This window comes from Lytechinus variegatus, chromosome 3, assembly GCF_018143015.1.
Source record: "Lytechinus variegatus isolate NC3 chromosome 3, Lvar_3.0, whole genome shotgun sequence".
Lineage (NCBI taxonomy): Eukaryota > Metazoa > Echinodermata > Echinoidea > Temnopleuroida > Toxopneustidae > Lytechinus > Lytechinus variegatus.
The window spans coordinates 23,896,897-23,904,888 of record NC_054742.1 but is presented as its reverse complement, the minus strand read 5'-3'; positions in this window follow the sequence as shown (position 1 = coordinate 23,904,888).

The following is a 7,992-nucleotide window of genomic DNA, read 5'->3' as shown; positions in this document are numbered from 1 at the left end:
ATATTTTATAGAAATTTCAACTTTTTGACATTATGTTTTTGTTATCTTTCACACCATTTGAATGAAATTAGGTGTTGATACCCTTAAATGGGCCAATAAAGTGCAGTATGAATGAATTCTCCATCTTCAGTATACAATTCTGAACTGTACTGTAACATTTGATTGATTTTGACTTAGGAATAGAGGTTCAAACTCAATGTTGTGATCTTGTGGGGTTTAAAAATGCCAAATTCTTTTGAATACGCAATTCTTGAGAACTTCCAATTTGATACCGAGAAATCAAGCACATGAACACATGTTATTTTTTGCATATATTCAGGTGCTTATAAAGTAACTGCAAAATTTCGTGAAAATGACATACAAACAGGCCTTTGATCATTATATTTTCTTCAAGAAGAAAAGTAATCATAAAAATATCTGATTATTGCATTTGAATACAGTGATTCTTTGTTATAACAGCTCCGAATATTTTCTTACCCTCTCCATGACTTTATTGGTCTGTTAAAAATGTCATCATTAAGTTTTTTTTTGATCTTGGTTCTTTATATTAACTTAATTCTTTCCAAGTGTAAGTATCCATCTTTCTTTATATCCATTTGATGCAATGATATTTATTGTTCTTCATTTTCCTACATCATTAATACAACACTGAGGTGCCATTTTACCTGCTATGAACCTCTTCTCGAGTCTCATTTGCAGGCCTGTGAAATCTCCGCTATTTAGCGGAAATCCGCTATTTTCATTTTTAAGCCCGATTACAATTTCCGCTTTTTTCCTGTGTTCCATTTCCGTTTTTTCTTAGTCAAAATTCCGCTATTTTATCCAAAACGTCTGGAAAACAAGTCTAGGTAAATGGATGCGAGCAGAATGTGTGTGTTGTGAATATACACGTTACGGGGCCTTTTTTTTTGCCTTTGCAAAGTTTCAAATTTTTAGTATATGTAACTCTATGAAACTGCTGCGGATCACACCGTGCACCGTTGCCGTTGTTGGCATACAAGCGCAAAGCAGCGGCTCAAATCGCGATATTTTGCGACTGGTAAATACATCTGTAAGGATGATGACGTCATCCAAGATGGCAACTTACCTTGATCAACGAAAGGATCGAAGATGACGATGTTTCTATCATTATTTCAAAGGAATTAGCGGTAACTGCGGTCTAAGGTACGATATTTTTTAATTTTAAACATTTTTTCGTAAATATGGATGTGATTTCTTTTTCATAATGTGACATTTTATGTACAAAAAAACGAATCGGAAAAATCGGGCTTCCACTGTTAGATCTAACGTTACTGCTAAAATACGTTGTCTGTACGTACGGGCCTCCAAGCTCTTCAGTCTATGTATTGGTGAGTGAGCCAACGCAGTTCAGCGGAACAACCAAAATACAGAGACTGAAACTTTTGGTCTTGAATACACCGTGAATCGTGATGGGCAAATGCAGCGGCTTGGCGATAGTAAATAGTAAGGTAAATTTTCAGATTTTTCCGCTATTTTTTTGAAACCCCACTCACAGGCCTGCATGTGCCCCATGTGCAAAGCTGCCCAAGGTAATGTGCGCTTGTGGGATTATGCTTTTTGCTTTCAGTTTTTTTTGCTCCCTTTTCATAGATTACTGCAGGGAAAAACTCTTGTTCTTTTTCATATCTTCGCTAAATTCTGAGGTGTTGTTCAACACAAATAGCGAATATTTTTATTCATGCAATGGTGCCTATTCGTTATTTGTATACTATATTTCAAATCTTTAATCAACCAAGTAAAACTATAGAAATAGGAGTAACGAGCAGGTTTTTCTTAATTTCATTGTTGAACTCATTTGCTTTATGTAATCTCCCCGGGGGGGCACTCAGTATAATGCATAGTGGGTATGTGCCGCGGAAGGGACCCCCATTTTCCCACTCAAATTTCCGTTCCAAGGCATAGCATTTTTGTCTTATTGAGAAAAAGAACAGAGAAAGCCGCTCCAAGGCATAGCATTAATTTTCTTCTTATCGTGAAAAGGGAAGAAAGAAATCTGCTCCAAAGCTTCGCATATTTTCCGTTACGCCGTTCCGGTCGCATTGATCTGCTACAATGACCCGCAATTTTGGTGAAAAGCGGCCGCTGAGCGATGTCCGACCATTGCCGATGTGCTAGCGCACCCGGTGCCCGTGCTGCCAGGCTAGCTGCATGCACGTATGCCCGTTCCATAGGGATGCATATACGCACTCACATGCAGGCGACCCGTTCCAAGGACCCCCGTATTCACAAACATTTGTAGTTCCGAAGCCCGTTCCGAGGACCCTCCTTTTTACAATTAGCCCGCTCCAAGGCCCCCATTTTTTGTCTCGCCCGCGGCACACCCCACCACTTTTTTGGTCGAGTGCCCCCCCGGGGTAATCTCTTTGCATGAGGGCGACCATTTTGTTTTGTTTGCAACTCTGAGTTATTCCGCTGCAGAACTAAACAGAATTCTAACAGTTAAGTGTTTACGCAACGTGAAGTATCCATTCTGCTGTCACCTCTGCTTTTATATCTTTTAAAAGTATTCTCAAACTTAAAATATTTTTTTTTGCAGTTTCTTTGTTATTTATTTCTGGATCCTAAAACCTTTCCACCCAAAAAAAAAATCTGTTGTAATGTCTACACAGACATTGCAGGGCTCAGAGGAAATAAGAATGGATCATGACTAATGCAAGTCTGTGGTAAGCAAAATTGATATTGAGATTAATGGCGATTAGCTGATCTGTGGGACTTAATCTTCTGGTGGATTAGGGCAGGGGGAAATCTGTCTAATATCTATGACAGATTCTCTTTCACCTGTTATGTCAAACTAACTCCTGGTATTAACACAAGTTACTCTTAAAGGCTTGTGAAGTAAAGTACTTGTGAACCAATTGTAATTTTGTTTTATTTATTTATTTAATCATTCATTTGTTTTCATGTATTTTTGAGGGGGCAGTGATACAGACATTTTATTACGCTGATTCTTGATAGTGAACTAAATAAAGTGTAGGACTTATTTCTGATTAAATGAATGGTTTTACTGTGGTTTAACATCATATAATGCCTTTGAAGTAAAAAATGAAAAAAATACAGAAAAGTTATTTTTAGTGATGCTGTAAAAAGAAAATGTTGAATATCTAAAGATGATTTTCATGCTGTGAAAATTCAAATTTGTCTATGTCACTTGTACTGCTATGCTACACTTTAAATCTTTGTTCAGTATAGATCTTATGTTAAGGAGATGTACTATTTCCAGGGCCTTAAATTTAATAAATTTTGCTATCATTAATAACAAATGTTATAATGTCATGACTAACTTACCTTCAGCCAATCAAATCCTGAATAGTATTTCAGTAGCTTGTAACATTAACTTCTAATACTCTCTTTGATTTTATGGATTTGAGGTATTTTGGATAGGGGTAAAAATAAGGAAAAAAAATGAAATGTAACTAAATTAGAGCTGTTTTAGGAAGGAACTAGAATTGATGGAATGTCTGATAAGAGAAACTGATCATGGGGCTAAAAGGAAGTGTCTAAATTTGATTTAATTTTATGATGAATCCATACACTCAGCCTTTGCTTGTATATCAGGGTGACATGTAAAATTACTTGAACATATACTGTGCCTAAAATTCATGTGTGAGGTCCATGAGATCACATGAAAAAAAATCCATGAGAATTATGTTTGCAAAATTTGAACCGTGGAGCTATTATACACAGAAGAAAATCCTTCTTCCAATTTCTCTGTTAACCCTTTGTTATCGCTTCCCTCGGGTGAAGGAACGATATCTAATATTAATCGGTGAGCCGCCAGGCGAAAGTAAAAGCCCACTTACATAACGTGATAAGCCTGCTCGTAACATCTGAGGTCAGTGATTTTTTGAAAGTCCCTGCGATGCACCTCCGTAAACAACGTTCTTCCACATAACTTCCCTTTGAGCTCTGGTGTTTTTTTTAAATCGAAACATGACTAATTGATCTTCCAACATCCATATCTCTTCGTATGGATTTGTGATGCACATCTTTGATGTATGGTATAACTTCTTAGATGATCCCCTTTGCATACATATCAAAGATGTTACATTCTGATTCAACCCAACCACAGTACTTACAGAGAAAGTTGGATATTAGTCAATTATGTATGTCTCTCTTTCTTGCTTTATTTAAACATTCCTGTGCTCTCCTGTCTTAAAAATTACAATAAGGGGAAAAAGCATACATCAAGCTTGATGTCAATGGTAAGGGCATTTCTACGTCGATTGTTGTAACGTCAAGTATCCTCTGGTGCCCCACGGACTCCTTTTTGTGTAAGTTGAATGTGAGTGTGATGCCTGAGCTCTGAGCGCGTGCGCTCATTCACACGGTACAGGCCTCAGCTCCGGACTGTTTTGGAAAAATATTAGAATTGACGCATTTGAAGAGTTAAATCTAGACTTAACTTTTATGATATTTTGTTGATTATGATCTATAAATTTTTATTCATGTTAATAATTACCCCTTGGGTCCGAATGACGACATTTTAAATTGCATTCGATTAACTTTCCCTATCTGATTTAGGGCTGATTTATGGGCACCTGTAAGTGTGAACTGAAAGTGCCTGTGATAGACCACCCTGCTGTGAGGGGATTAGCGGTGCCGCGCATGGGGCAAAGCGTTCGATAGAGCCAGTCCTTCTTCTGTAATAGCTCCATGTTTGAGCCCTGATAATATAATCCCTTTCCATACATCAGAATGGAGCCAGATATATCCAAGCAAACAAAATGATTGCCCTTTTTTTCAAACTTATTTTAGAAGCATCAAGGTTTGATGCTTCTGACTGTTGCCTTTAAACAGAATTTGTTGGCTCAAATCTTGGGCATGGAGCTTTATAGCAAGAAACGTATTCACAATATCCTTCACTCAACCCAGGTAAGGTAAATCAGTTGGGTTATTCCTTCAATTAATTAAGCCCGGAAACAACATTTCAAGCTGAATAATAATAATTTTTCTACCTCTGAATATGAAATTAGATAAGATTTACTTTGTAATAAATATCAGGATATGAAGTGTTTTGGGGGTAAGTGTACTTCTATTCCTGTGATTACATCACTCAATATTTTTTGTATCCATGCTTGTATATTGATTATGAACTTTATATATCTTTTCTATACTCACTGGTGTTTTTAAATCAATTATCTAAAAAGATATTAAAAATATAATAAGGGAGAATTACATGAAAAGTCTAGTCAATGATTTTCTGCCAATGAGATATAGGTAATCTAGTAAGTTGTGATGTTTATTTTAAGAGAGTCATTTGCAAATCACACAATCCAAGACTCCTCTGATTTTTCAGCTACATGTATAAGTACATGTACATCTGAATTCTAGTCGAAAGACATTATGCACCCTCCCCCATTTCCTAAATTCTGGGTCAAAAATATGTTAAAACATTGAAAAATAAACAAAATTAATTACATGGATTGGTGTTTTTAGATACAATCTTTATTTAATCAAAATATGCCAGCATGAAGAAAATGGCAGTAAACAATGCCATATAGATTACATATTCAATTGTAATATACATTGAGAGATTAGTATTATGCATACATTACAATATTTACATACAGAAACTTGAACAGCATATCACCTTATTATTTCAAGGTTTATGTTGTAACCATGTACATTGTGCTTTTAGGTACAAAAATATTTAATACATGAGCAAAGATGGAATACCTTGATCATATAAAATGTGTAATAAGATGCTTGTAATATCAGATCATACATGTATTATGCATTAATGTATTTTCATCATGTTGTAGCCATGTATACACGCTTCATTATTTACAAGCTGAATCATGTAAAAAAAAGTCACATCAACCAAAGTGATAAAAAAGGGTCATCTCATGAAATATACATATTCAGAAATTCTAGAGGTTTGTTTAACTTTTTTTTTTTTTGGGGGGGATAGTATAAACAAATTGCTATCCCAGTTCACCAAAACTTCCCCTTTATATAATATTCAATTTGTTTGAAAAGTATTGATGAAATAGGGTGATGTTGGGAGAGGGTACTTTCTTGTAACCTTTTATTTTTCGAGTCCTCACTCAGTGATGTCCAGAGAACAGAAGACTTTATTTTCCAATGCCCTTCAAATGACAACGGACATGTAGGAGTCTGTCAAAAATTGACGAACTGAGAAAACAATTTTGTCCCTTATTCAAGGCAAACATCATGCTTGATATTTTGCATCCTCCATGAATCTATGATGAAATAGTTGTCCCAGTTCACCAATTTTTGACAAGACTTCTTTGGCATCTTATTATTTGATGGGCATTTGATAACAAATTATTCTGGTTTTGAACCTTCCATATGTTGCTGAGGAAAAATAGGCCATCAAAAGCAATTCTGGAGCAAATTTCAATTTTCCAATTTCTGTTGCTTGGAGCAAACAATAACAAGTGATAAATACATTGATCACTTCTTATCCAGATATGAAATTTACTTAATAAGAAAAAAAAAACACAAGAAAATGATTGTTAGAAAAAAACAACTTATGAAATTTTGTAGTTTAAAAAGCAATCAGTATGTTTTTAAATCTTTTAGATTTTCTTTTTTTAAGAGTTTAAAAGCAATCAGTAGGTTTTTAAATCGCCCTTTCCCCCACACCATATAACTATCTATCCCCTTAATCAAGTCCAATGTCAAGACAGACTAAGGTTTTAAAAATATCTTCAAGGAAATTTGTCTTTGGCAGTCTGGCTTGTGGGCCTCATATGTTGAATTCCGCTCTTAAAGGTTTGAAGAGCATCTGCAATTTGTGCTCTTTGTATGTAATTCTTGAATTTAACAATGAAGTGGAAGGAAGCTTTATCACATGATATATGTCTTAAATATTGTAGGCTTTTTTTCATTATTTACTTCATACAATGTTCTAAGGCGAACATATTGTATGAAGTAAATACTTCATGCTTTACTTCATACAATATGTTCGCCTTAGAACATTGTATAATATATCATTGTTATAACTATATATCTTTTGGAGGATACACTTTCCTAATTTAGTGATAATAAAATTAACTTTGTCTTATACAGTGCTTTTCATGAGTATCAGCCCCTAAGAGATTAATTACTCCTAGCTATAAGATGATTCATGATTTTTAATCTATATTTAATTTCAGTATTCAACTGAAAAAAGAGACAGTTGTTAATCATTATCTGTATGAAAAATATAATACATCTAAATTACTTAACCTGCTTGGAAGAAAATATAATTGATGTATCATATTGACAAACATCCACATTTCAGAAGCTCTCATTCTGAAAAATTTATGGACAGAATCACCCTCTTGCTGATTTTGGTACCATGTATATGAAATATCTATGTATCCTTGAATTTGTCCGTTGATCGACTCTTAAGCCCTTCTTGAAAATTTCTTGAAGTTCCTACACATCCTGTTCACTGTTTCCAGACATGTCATCTCTTGATTAACGCAGTCTAAATATACATGATGTTCCTTACATGGCATGTGACACATAGTCATTCTCCCGTTCTCTCTCTTTTGTTTAAGAATAATGGAAATTAAAGAAAAGATTCAGAATACAGAATCTTCATTGAGGCACTTTGCCAAATCAAACAGTTGTTCAAGGTTTAGCATTAAAATAATAGTTTGTTTAACATTTGTAAATGACACAGCCATGTATCATCACTCTTTTTTGACTTACAGCAGCTAGTCTCTGCTCCTTTATTCCCAAATAAAGAAATAATGAAAACTTGCACGTCATATGTGTTGCTCTTTACTAACACAAGTACCTTCTTTTCCTGTCATAGCAGTTGCAGTTTAGCTAATTTCTTCAGATTGATCACACTATATATGAGCCATTTTGCAGTAGTCCAAAGTATAACATCTATTCAAAGATACTTTGCTTGTTAACACCTATTCAAAGATACTTTGCTTGTTAAAACCTATTCAAAGATACTTTGTTGCGCACACTAACATCCCATTCAGCAAATTTGCTGGTCAATGCTTG